The following is a 13,498-nucleotide window of genomic DNA, read 5'->3' on the forward strand; positions in this document are numbered from 1 at the left end:
CAGACAGTACACACATAAGTTAAAAGCCAACAGAAAATGCACCTGAGTGTGTTGGAGTTCGTTCTGTGCGTGCTGTTGGCTCTTTCAAATCTAATAGTATCTCTATATTTGATTTCCTTTTATGGAGGCCCCCAAAACAGATTTTTACCAAAGAGCCTAATGCCTACTTTTGCAAAAGGTCATTCTGGTGAATAACATTTGGCTGGTTCTGCCTTCCTATAGTAAAGCTCTATAGGAAAATCATAAAAGGCCAGTTTCCTCACAAAGGGAGTATATTACAAGAAAGGTCATTTTGCATATTTGAACCTTAGCTAGAAAGTATCAAATCAACATTGCTTCCAGCCTCCCAGTGCTGTTAAGTGGTTGGCAATGCTTAGTACCACTAACCATCCTCATCACAGTGGATCTTTCCCTTCAGAAATGAGAGAGGATATAGCCATATAGAAACACAGCAAACAATGCTCTGGATTTCCTACATAAAGGGCTCCTTTAGGGGAAAATTTGGTTAGGGTAGGTGTGGCCATGCTTTTTGTATGAGGCCATCAATTTGAACTGTGAAGATTTTCCCTTTGTATCATTGACATTTTTTTTTTCAACAAGAGGACCGACATTTCTTAGCAACTGTCACACATCAAGCCAGACTACAGAACTTTATAAAACTGGCGTTTCAAGAAGCTGAATCAGGATCCAGTCAGCCGGGCTTATGTGCTCTAATAGATGAATGGCAAAATGTGCGACAGGTTCGGAAACATCACAAATCACACTTCAGACTGGCTTTATCATTCTGTCAATAATGTGACAGTGCTAACCCCAAATGACTTTTTCTGCAGGTTCGGTAGTTTTTTATGGCAACATTTAACACCAGTATCTTGAATGTTTTTAAAGGTATAAATAGGTTATAATTTCAATTAATGTAGACAAGTATATTTAATTGTTTGAATATTTATTACAGTATATGTTCATGTGTTGGCTATTTGGTCTAAAGATTTTGACACTCTTGGATCAGTATCAATGGCAAATAAATAGCAACACAGTATATATTAATATTTATTAGTATAAATTCAACAGTTATATTGACTCACCTCAACATTGTAACCTAAACTATATATAAGATGAATATGTTTTAAGATGTTACAAAATCTTTAACACAGTGAATGACCTATAGTCTCTAGATTTACTATCAATGCTATATGAACTCACATAGACTAACATTTTGTTCCAGAAATTTCTGATGTTGATCTTGGGATTTAAAAAAAAATCTTTGTTTGCATACAATACATTCATATATATGTATTTATTATTTATTTTCAGAAACCTTTAGAGAGATGCAATAGTACTCAGGACTGCCAAGCACACATTCTTAGGGGACAGGAGTTCTGTGGCCATTCTGGTTCCTTCTTCAGTAAAGAGAGAAGCGGCCACATTTTAAGAAGGGAAAAGCTAACCGAAGAGTATACATGGAGGGACCTATGGCTCCAGCCACATATGTAGCCTTGTTGGACATCAATAGGAGGAGAGGCCCTTGGTCCTGGCCCTTGCCCCAGTGTAGGGGAATGCCAGGGGAGGCAGGAGTGGGTGGGTGGGGGAGCACCCTCATAGAAGCAGGGGGAGGGAGGATGGGATAGGGGGTTTCCATAGGGGAAATTGGGAAAGGGGATAACATTTGAAATGTAAATAAATAAAATATTCAATAAAAAAAAAGAAAGGAAAAGCTAGCGAGTAGTAGAATTAATTACCCATCCTGAAATCTGACCGATCACTGGAGCTACTTAGTCTTTTTTCTCGCATTCTTTTGAACTCAAATGGCATGTAAAGTTTGGAATGGATAAAAATAGCCATTTGCCCATGAAGAAAGCCAGGATAATATTTTTCTAATTACCTAAATGCCATTTCAATGCTCCTTACTTATATAAAATCTCAAATATTTACTTTTTAAAGTATTGACTCAGAAGCTAAAACCTAAAAACACGAGGTCGCTTGTAACTAACACACGAAATCCAGTAGTGTTCTCAACTTTTACCTTAATTCTAAATTTAAATGTTTTGATTATGAATATTTTATACATATTACAAGTTGTTATTATACATAAAGAGAAATGACTTTGCAAAGCACAAAGTACAGCATAATATAATACTTTATACCAGTATAAATAAAACACTATTAAAATTATAAAGGGAACACCATTTGAAAGGAAAAGAAAAAATATAATTAGATTTACTATATTCTGAAGGTTTACAAAAGAGGCAGCATAGTCCATTTCTTGCCCTAGTAAATTCAAACTGTGGTAAACAGTTCAAACTGTGGTAAACAGTTTCCAACACTGCCTTGACTGTTTTGATGCTAGATGCACACTTCAGAATGGGTCTTTTTCTGCTCACATAGCCAAACATAAGCTGCATTTTAAAAGTTTCTTTGTCTAAATATATTACTGCATTAATCATCCATAAACAGTGCTTTATAAATCCACTCAGGGAAGCTCAAATCAGGGGACGTGTGAAAGCAGCTCCTCTGAATTGCCCTAGCAGAGGCGTCCTGCGCATACCTTCCTCTCTGCCTTCCCTGTAATCTTTGGAGTTCCTAGGCAGCAGTGTGGAGAAGACTGCTGCTGCTCTCTACAGTTTAAATGCATCCACTTCTTAATTACAGCCAGTAATTGACTTTGTTCTGCTCTATTCCAGACTCACACAGAAAAGTACTTTTCAAATCCCTGCCCAGTAAAGTGCATTTAATTCAGCCTTTCAAGTTACATTTTTGTATTCGTGCCTCTTTCGAATTTCTGAGAAGTGGATTGTGAATCATATTTGCTTACTGAGCAACTGGATTTTCAACACGGACAGTGGTGGTGGTGGCAGTGGAGGAGGACATCAGTAAACATGGTAACATTTACTAAATCTTCTGATTGAATAACACATGATGCCAGTCTATGCTGATGCACAATAAGGAACAGATGGGGTCTTCTGGTAAACCATGCAATGTGCCCCTTCTTCGTGTGCTATTTGGTAAATGCAAGTTTAAGGCAAAGAAGTCAAAACTTATAGAAAATAAAACAGGTTGTTGAAAAAGCTGCTGGCCTCCATTCTGCATCCCACTTTCATCTTATCCTGCATCTCTACCAGGCACTATGATGTGTGTGTGTGCTCGCGCGCACGCGCCTTGTGGTAATTTCAAGTCAGCAAAGCAGCACTTGGAAAGTTCACTAGCATTGTTGGTAACCAACTTGTTTAAATTTTTGTCTGGAGAAACTGAATCCAACATTTCTTGGATGTGTGTGTGTACAAACAACATTTGTTCATTAAAATAGTAAATGATGAGGGAGAACACAGCAATAGTGTCTGGAAATTTCCACCATTGCCCCTTGAAAGCCTCAAGCAGCTTCAATCGAAGGGTAGACCCATCTCAATTCCACTTTGCAACGGATTTATGTCAAAAAATTATATAAGCAGTCCACTGACCAGTACACAGAGCAGGCACATTCCTGGGGCTTTTCTGAAAGCCATTTGACAACAGTTTCCCATGAGCTTGGCACATCGGTCTGTGTCTTTGCAATCCCTCCAAAGACAGAGGCTGTTTTTTATAACCTTCATATTCCACAGATAGGAGTTGTGGTGGAACAATTTTTTTTAAAAAAGAGAATTGAATATTGTAAACTGACAATGTCCTCAGAAGTAACGGTCTATATTTTTAAGGGGTTGTATTTGTACCTTTAGCTGACGTTGATTCTGATGTTTTCAAGTATCACTTCCAGCAATAAGGGAGTATTAGGCTTTAATTTGGATGAAAACATACTATATATAATGACATTTATAGTAATAAAAATATTCTGTGGTTTTATTTATTAGCATGGAAATGAACTCTTTTTAAATCATCACTCTTTATGCTTATCAGATATACATTTATTGTGCAGAGTGGGGAAAATTAAAAATAACAAAGAATAAAATCGAGATTGCTCAGGGCTACAGAGATTAACCATTGTACACATTTGAATTTAATAGTAGCTAAATAAATATGATAATTACCAATGGGTGCATCGATGTACAAGAAAACTATATTTAATAATTTGTTCATTATGAATATTACTGACTTTTTTCCAGTTGAACACGCAAACATGCATAGGGCAGTCAGTGGAAATCAAAGAGCATCACTTTGCTCCTGAGTCTTTTTCTGAAACATCATCTTTTCAGTTGCAGAATAAATGCTATTGATAATTCCACGTCTATGGTATGTTCATAGTTGATTATACATCTAGTTATAAACAAGGACTGAAGAATTTTCAATGAAGGACAGGGGGAAAGCACCCTTAACTGGTAATCTGTTTGGCTATGTGGATGTAATATATATGTATGTAATGTATATATAGATATAAATATAGATAGATATAGATATAGATATATAACCATAGAAAATGACTTACTCTAGGTTCCAGTGTAAGTAGCACAGACCGTGCTCATGACAAGGAGGGAGTGATTACAGAGGTTACACTTACATCTTGGAATTCTGTATAACTGTTGGCCTTGATTGGTTATTTTAAAAGGTTGATTGTGTCTGAAGGTCAGGGTATTAAGGGTATTGACACTACACGTGTCATGAAAAGTGTATCCAGTTTTACCGATCTCAAAGAACTTAGTAAACATCTCCAGTGCAGTTTCTCTACACTGTAAAGTAATTTTGTAAATGAGGAAAATGTTGATGCCATTCTATCACATTGGCATCACTTCAAGTGATAGAATTAAGAGATTACAAAGACCTTGATTTCTAGCGCAACAGTTGAAAGCACACAGTTCTATCCAATGGAGAACTACATGTGTCTACAGAAAAGGCTCATGATGATTTCACTTCAGTTACAGAAGTTAGGAGAATGATCCGAGACAAACAAGTTCACTTGCTCACTGATATGTTGAAGAATGAGTGTTAAAAACATTAACAACATCCATATCCTGATATTTATCTCTTTTTTTTCTCTTCTTTCTGTAAATAACTACTCCTTTGCTATGAAAAAAAAAAGTGTTTAAGGCCAATCTGAGGCATTCAGAAATTTCAAATGATAGAAACAACTAAAAAGACCCTGCAATTGCATGGATGTCATTCACATTTTGCTTAGAATTAGCATTTGACAAAGAACCAAGAAAATATTCCATCTTAAGTATGCTGAAATTATGCATAGGAAATGTATAATAAAATATGCCAAATGACCAAGGAGCCTCAAGGCATATTAAATGATATGGCTATAGCATTTCTAGAAACAAGTAAGAGGAAGGAAATGCGATTACTATTACATTTGGAGATACTTTGGGCTTCATGGTATCATTTCACTTGAATCAAATTAAGTAGAAATAAAAAGTTATGTCAAAATATACTACATTTATTTGAAGTGAACATGAATTATTTTGTGATATTAAATTTGGCCATATCTTTATTTAATCCTCAGTGAATAAAATAGATGTATATTTTGACTATGTCATAATGAGATAGCAAGACCTAAAATTGAAGCAATAAAAGCTTATAAGGAAAAACAATTCAGATTAACATTGTTTTAATCTTGCATCATACTCATTGCTGTTGATGATCAAATGCAGGTCATTGTGGTTATACTTCTAGATCACTTCCTGGGTCTCTAGGGCATTTATAACCACTGAAAAGATTCTCTAATCAAGTCTATCCATCTCAAATTCAGTCTCCTTGAGTAACTCCTAACAGGTTTTTTTTTTTAAACTTTTCAGAGCAAAGCTAACTTTAAGGATGAAACATCACCCAGAAGTGAATGATCTTTAATGTGTCTTTCCAGAATGTTCCTTGTTAAAGCATTTAGTGATTTTTGTGAGAACATATCTATCTTGTGCTCCCAGTGTTGCTAGATGTTAAGTAAATATATGCTGATTACAAAAAAATGTTGCTTTGGTAACTCTCTTATTAAAATGCATTTGTAACCCCCATCTGTCATGAAAGGTTAAAAACCTTTGTTTGCTTTGGAGAGCAGTCTTAGTCAGGGTTACCCTAGCAAACAATGACAGCAGTCTTCAGAAGTTGTGTGAGGAACAAGCCACTAGGGACTCACTTTTGTTTTAATTGGCACACACGAACACTTTTCTGGTCTGTCAAGAAGATCAAGCTCATATGCATGGAGGGTGTTATATTCTCACTTTGGGGAGCAGTAAAGCTCCCTTTATTTAAGTAATTTAAATGATAGACTGCAAAAACTTTGCAAGTCAGAAAAATGTTTTATACTTTCTTAGGGAATATTTGTTTTAAGGGACAGAAAATGTTCTACATATCTAAAAGATGTTGAAACCCATGCTATAATTGCCCTGTTCCTTCTGACACCATGAACTGTTCCTACCTTTGCACCCTCTAACTAAGCCTGGCTACCAATGCATCCTGAATTTCCACTGCTCCCACTCTGTCAACAAATGTGTAGTCATTAGTTTCCAGATGTTTATTGAATATGTTTTCAATGCATTGGGGTGATTGATTTGCATACACATTTATTGGAAACCTCAGCGGTGTCATCACAGCAACATAACCTGCCCATGTAAGCAATTTCTTATTTAATGAAAAGTAAACAAATGTTGATCTACACACTCGACAGATCTCAGGAGCATTCTGAAATACAAGGTTTAAGGGCAGCCTTTCAAGAAACAATGCTTTTTAATTGAAATTGAGCTGTACTTTTGACACTTAAATAATTTGGTCCATGAATCCTTCCATCTGAGGTTTGTTCTGCATAATGAAGTTGGCCCTGTAGTGCACACTCATACCCATGTCCCTTGTCAAGTGTTTATTAGCAATATTTTTAAACTCCATAGACATGTCTCTCTCTCTCTCTCTCTCTCTCTCTCTCTCTCTCTCTCTCTCTCTTACACACACACAAGCAAACAAAAATCACCTTCATTATTTATCTGTATTGGAGTGTTCTAAGTATTGAGAAATAGTCCCTGTAACAGTCATAAAAGAACACTGCCCAAGTGATTAGAGGCCAATTCAGCAGTTCCCACAGTTGTTCCCCTGAGCTGCAGTCACCTATGATGCTCATATGAACAAGTGATGGAACAAAGCTGATGGGGTATCATGTTATCTGCATAGTTCATTGGTTCTTGATGCTTGGGAAGAGTATGCATCTCAACATAAATGAACCATTCCAGGATGTGTATCCCCAGTCCCACTAGCCTGCTGCTCCTGGCACAAGTCTACTTACACCATGTACTACATTAACGCTTTCCCATTAACTCATCCAGTCACTTGACATTTGGGTACCTGCTGTCTCCATCATTGTCAAAGTGAAATGACTTACTATTTGTTTTTATTCAATTAAGTCTCAATTTGAAGATTTATTTTTAAAATTAAAAAACCCAGTGAAGTGGAAACTTCCTGGAATGTATGAGGGTGACCCTAGTGACGACTCCAATTGGAGTGTCCTCCATTGGAGGACATGGAGTCTGAAATGACCAATTTTTTGTAGCCATGCAAGGCTTCCAATGGTGGGACTGGGTTGCATTTGATTGAGTTTTTGGCAGAGGGTAATCTCTAAATGACCTAATGCTAGGACTGATGCTAGGACAAAAGATCATTCTCTAAAAACTGACAGTGAGGCTCCATTGCCAAAGAAAACATCCATATAGCAAATGGAACTTAGAGAAATTAAGATGATACCTGCCTGAATGGAGCCTTCACCACAATGTCCTAGTTTTTTTGGTGTGAGTAGGTCCTCTACAGGCTATAGTAAAAGAAACTTGGACACAAACCCAGCCACAAAATCCTTAACTGATAGTCTGTCCTGCCTGCAAGACATGCTGGGACAATGTTGGTGCAATACTTGTAAGAATGGGCAAGCAAAGTTTGGTTTAGTTGACACCCATGCTAAAAGAGGGAACTCATGCTATACCCTGCCTAGATGGCTGGGAGCTGGACACTGGATAGCCCAGAAATCTGGGTTAGGTAGAAACAAACACAACTGGAGAAAAAAAGAAAAAGAAATGATTGCTGTATTAGTCAGGGTTTTACTTACTGGCTTGCTTCCCCTGTATTGCTCAGCTTGCTTTCTTATAGAACCCAAGACTACCAGCCCAGAGATGGTCCCACCCACAAGGGTCCTTTCCCCCTTGATCACTAATTGAGAAAATGCCTTACAGCTGGATCTCATGGAGGCATTTCCCCAACTGAAGCTCCTTTCTCTGTGATAACTCCAGCCTGTGTGAAGTTGACAAACAAAACCAGCCAGTACAATTGACCTCTTGTCAACTTGACACACAAACACATCACTATTAAGCCTCAACCCTTACATTCTTATTCATCTCCAAGATCTACATAACTTTAAAAGCCCTACAGCCTTTGCAAATTCTTAAAATTTCAATCTCTTTAAATTATCCAATCTCTTTTAAAATCCAAAGTCTTTTTACAATTAAAAGTCTCTCAGCCGGGCATGGTGTGGTGGCATGCACCTTTAATCCCAGCACTTGGGAGGCAGAGGCAGGCAGATTTCTGAGTTTGAGGCCAGCCTGGTCTACAAAGTGAGTTCCAGGACAGCCAGAGCTATACAGAGAAACCTTGTCTCAAAAACAAAAACAAACAAACAAATAAAAGTCTCTTAATTGTGGGCTCCACTAAAAATACTTCCTTCAAGAGCAAAAAACATCAGGGCACAGTCACCATCAAAAGCAAAATCAAACTCCAACCATTCAATGACTGGGATCCAACTCACAATCTCTGGGCTCCTCCAAGGGCGTGGGTCACTTCTCTAGCCCTGCCCTTTGTAGCACACACCTTGTCTTCTAAACTCCAGATGCCTGTACTCCACTACTGCTGCTGTTCTTGCTGGTCATCTAATGGTACTGGCATCTCCAAAACGCTGCTGTCTTCCATTGTAACTTGGCTTCAACAATAGCCTCTCATAGGCTCTCTTCATGGTGCCAAACCTCAACTCCTTTGCATGACCCCTTCAGTCCCCGGCTATCAATTGCAACAAGGTTGCACCTTCATCAATGGCCTTCCATGGACTCTCACACTGCCAAGCCTCAGCTGCTCTTTGTGACCCCTTCATGCCTTCAAAACCAGTAACACCTGGGTAACTCTTACACATTACTAAGTCCAGCCACAGCACAAGGTACAAACTTGGCTTTCTCTGGAACACAGCCTCCGTGATCTCAGAAAACAATTCCCAGAAGATGTTACCTCTAATTTCTTAGCTCCAGCTAACCAGCATCAATAGTGCCAGTAATGCAAAGGTTTGGCTTTAGTAGTTCTGGTAACTTGTTAATCACAGCTGATTCTTGAGCCCCAGCTAACCAGAACCACAAAAATCTTCACAATCAAAATAGCAAGTGCACATACCCACACACGCAGCCAGACATTATTGGAGTCTAAATTGGAGGTCTCCATTGGATCCCTCTTTTCAGATATCTGGAACCCAAGGGAAGAGAGGGAGGAAAGATTGTAGAACATAGTAGACACTAGGAGAACATGGTCTATTGAGTTAACTAACCATGGCTCACAGAGACCAAGGCAGTAAGCACGGGGCCTGCATATATGCACATTGTCCTTTGCATAAATGTAATGGCTTTTAGGGTTTTTTTGTTTGTTTGTTTGTTTTTGTGCTTTTTGTTTTGTTTGCTTTTTTTTTGCTGTGTATATGGGGTGGGGGATTCCTAACAATGAGATGAGGTGTTACTCTCTTGCCTACTCTTAGGACTCTTTTCCTCCTCTTGAGTTGTCTTGTTAACCTCAATATGATGGCTTTTGCCTTGCCTTCTTGTTCTTGTTTTGTTTTCTTTTGCTGGCATTCTTAGAGGTCTTCTGCTTTCTGAAGAAGAAGCAGAGGAAGTGGATCTGGGAGAGATGGGGGCAGGACACAGAGGAGTGGAGGAAAGGTAACACTTTGCCTCTGATTTCTGATCATTTTGAGAGTAGAATATATTTTTTAATAAAAACCATTCAATCAATAAATCTATAAAAATATCTTAAAAGAATAAAAGCTCATTCCCCATGGGATATGTTAAATGTATACTTATCTTTGTAGACATTTTCAATCCATTCATAAGGATCATATGCCTATCTTACTATAAATAGCATTTACACACTTGTGAAAATTTGTGCTAATGTAGCTGTTTAAAGGACTGTTCTCCCCAAGTGAGCTGAGTTACCCCACCTTTCCCTTGCTCAATGACCTCAGTCATATCCATCCCAGTCCACACTGGGCAACCCCAGCAAAGTGATCTGAGCAATTTGAAGCTCTAACTCTACTGTGTGCTTGTCATTCAGAAGCTTGTCCCAGGTGCGACTGTACAATAAAAGTCCTATCATTGGGGGTGCCGTACGCTGTGTGTTCTGGCTCCTTCTGCTCCACAATTTCCTTCTCCCCAGTTTCTCTTTGCACTTCTAGAACTCAGACAGACAGAAATCATCATGTTCCCTAGCTGTCCTATACTAATATTCATCTCTTTTCTTAGACAAGATAGTTCTTGCTGCCAGAACCCCTCTGACTTTCTCTAGCATCTCATCCAAATCAATTTAGATCTTTCTTTTTCAATAAAAGCCTTTCTAAAATAGACACCCCTACAGACCTCCACATGATCTGTTTCCCATTTATCACAACCCAGTTCAAAACAATCTATGTTCCAGTTCCCTATGGATCTTTCCATTCACCTCTTATGCTCTCATCTTTGGTTCATTGCCAAAGTCTTTAAGTGTGGTTGAACAACTCACACATATAGAAGTCATTTTATTGTTTGCTATGGCAAGATACATTTAATTCATCTTTTATTACAAGAAAATCCTGAGAGGTGCAAACAAAGTTTCATGAATTCATATATAATAGGTAAGCTAACTTTAATATCTTTTGCTAACACTTCAGTGGAGTAGGGTAGAAAACCATTCAGAGCGTTCTGAGTGGTAGTCAGTGGAAGGTGTTTTCCCACCAACCAACTCATTCTAGTCTTCTGAAAATAGGACTATAAACCTGAAGGAGGCAAGAGCACCAAGAGTTGTTTGAATTTCAGTGCTCGCCATCCCATTCTATAGCCACTCTTTTGTTGGGTAGGAATTATCTATGCTGTTTCATCCAGCCATCCTACGCTGTGTATGTAAATTTGTACCTATGAGTTGTATAAGAAAATGGGCATTATTTCAAGATTTTACTGTTAATTCTGAAGTTCACAGGTCAGTTCCTCAGAGGACCACAGTGATGTAGAATGTTCTTTGCTGGTTCCTCATGCTACAGCCATTGGTACACTGAGGCACTGGCACCATTACTAAACAAGGAAATTCTACTGGGAGATGGTAGTATTTATGCTACTAATACTTCTACATGGATCCATTAACTAGTTTTCAGATATGGTGACTTAAGCAACTGTAAGCATTATCACTCATACAGGTCTCTTGCTAGTAAGTGCTGAGGTTGTGCAATAGGAATAAAAGATGCTCCCATATGTAAGTATTTCTGTGCCATTGTAACATACTTGGCATTGATTTTGAGTGTTTATAAAACATTCAAGAGTTGTTCCGTGTCTACTTACATTAATGAGAACACCTGTTAGCTTTAGTGCCGTACAGACTTATTTGCATCAGCTTCAGGTTTTCTGCTACTGTACATCACTTTTTGAAACAATTAGATGCTTATAGAGAAATACAGCTCAGGGAAAAACAGCAGCTTGAATGCCTTCCGGCTCGAGACAATTCAACTCCAGGTTTCGGCGAATCCCAAAAATCTGCTGAATTATAATACTGCCACTTAGAAATGAATGTAGGTGTACTTGATAGTTTCTATGCTGAGAAAGCAGAAGATACATACAAAAACCTGTGCTTTAATCTTCAAGTAAAATCACAGCCAACTACAACAGTTTCAAGACAAAGATGGCGACAAGGAAGGGACTACCAAAAGAAACATTCTTCTGGTCCTAGGGGCCTCCTACAAAAACACTGGTTTGTGCCAGTCTTCCAAAGTGTGCACAGTAGAAAGCGTGTACAGATGCTGGGGCTGCTTACATCATCTCCAGCCCTTTGCTATGGAGGCTTTCTCTGTGATAATAGAGCTCAAGGGAACAAAGATGCTTGGACTTCCAGGCTCCTGGTCATCATGGCCCAAATGTACCAACAGAGGTAATGTGCATCATTCATTTCCTAGAATAGATAATCACAATATCTGTAGGTCCCCCCTCAATGACACGTCTGTCTGTTGCTTCACACAGGATGTTAAAGAGTCTGTGAATTTAAATATTTTCAGTTATTGAAGAGAGCACTCATACGGTTCATTCATTCGCAGCCTCTATTATCATCATTATATTTGAGAGGTGCAATGTTTACATCAAAATGACTCACTTGGTGATATATTCTAAAGATAAATGTGAGTTTATGATCTACAGAAGTGTGATTTATAACTATTTTCTCAGACACAAACAGAATACCTCACTGCTGTCTAGTAAACACAGATTAGCCAAGGTACATGGGAATGATTCCCCATGACGAATGGCACTTTTTTCTTGGGAATGAGGGAAGGCAGAGTGTGCATATCACAAGAAATAACAGTTTATTTCCTCCTCTGCAGTCTGGCTGTGTGCTTTGGGCAGATGAAGCAAGATTAAATAAAGAACTGGGGATCAACTGGTGACATTTATGTCTGGAATCCCAGCTACATAATTCCGGAAGGCAAGGTAAAACTTTGCTTCTGATTTCTGATCATTTTGATATTATACTGAATCAAGAGTCAATGATGCTGTTTTTAGAATTCTTTATTAACTAGCAGCATCATTCATTAAGGGTGACAGATTAACTATTTGTTTAATCAGTATGCTCATGAATAAAGAGAGATTTCTCCTTTTCCATCAATTATAAGTTTAAATAAATTAAATAAATTTATTTTTATAGTGAAAGTGCACAAATGATGTGATTTGGCCTATGGGAGATTACCTTTTTTTTTTTTTTTAAGTAATTAGCACTAAATCAAACATGAAGTCATGTGCGGTGGCATAGCACAATCCTAGCTCCTGGAAGAAAGAAAGAGTCAAGAGGATTTTTGCAAATTCTAGGCTAGCTGGGGACACAGAATAAAAAATTTTCTCAAAACACATGAATACATTTCTAAAATTATTGTTTGGTGGTAGAACTATATAATAGATATAGTATTACATTATATCCCACTCTATTATATATATCATCTATATTCATATATATACATTCATATATATGTTGATACAGAGAAAAATAACACATAGAAAAAGTTACCTGTGCCTGTATTAGAGAGCAGAATGTATCAACTGAGCAAGAAGCAAGCTGATAATGGGATATCTAGCATGACCTATCACTCCATGCTATGACGAATGTGACTACCAGAAACCTATACACATTTTATTTCATGATTCAAAGTGGCGCATGTGTTGGAAATAATAGTGTGTACAAACAACAATGTTAGGAAAGTAATCCTGACTGTACCATTTGAAGGGTACATATATACTTCACTATCCAAACTGTTATCTTGAAGCCAACTGCTAACACTTTAAAATTCCTCTGAACAGTT

General features: G+C 37.9%; 1 protein-coding gene across 3 annotated transcripts in view; it reads right to left on the reverse strand.

Annotated features, from left to right (window-relative positions):
• Positions 1-13,498, reverse strand: part of Arhgap15 (Rho GTPase activating protein 15) — a 638,684-nt gene that overhangs the window by 327,667 nt on the left and 297,519 nt on the right. The gene's annotated exons all lie outside the window — the stretch shown is intronic.

Source organism: Mus caroli, unplaced genomic scaffold (genome assembly GCF_978045245.1).
Source record: "Mus caroli unplaced genomic scaffold, Mus_caroli_1 scaffold_2, whole genome shotgun sequence".
NCBI lineage: Eukaryota > Metazoa > Chordata > Mammalia > Rodentia > Muridae > Mus > Mus caroli.